We start from the raw sequence: 259 nt of genomic DNA on the forward strand, positions 1-259 counted from the left end.
GCGCGCTGGCTGCCAATCACGGGAGGAGGAGGGGGTGGAGGAGGAGGGCTGCCTTGAGGAAGTAGAGGAATGAAGTTGAGGAGCTGAGATTCCCCTCCACCGCGCGCCCACAGAGCCGAGAAGACCCCCCGAGGCCGCCGGCCGCCCCTGCGCTGGGTGCTCTTTCCGGCGCGAGCGCCCGGCCCCCTCCCCTCGCCCGCGCGGCGTCCTCGCCGCCTGGTCTAGCCGGAGCCATGGGGACGGAGCCGCAGTGAGCGCC

The sequence above is a fragment of the Lipotes vexillifer genome, unplaced genomic scaffold (assembly GCF_000442215.2).
Source record: "Lipotes vexillifer unplaced genomic scaffold, Lipotes_vexillifer_v1.1 scaffold591, whole genome shotgun sequence".
NCBI classification, from domain to species: domain Eukaryota; kingdom Metazoa; phylum Chordata; class Mammalia; order Artiodactyla; family Lipotidae; genus Lipotes; species Lipotes vexillifer.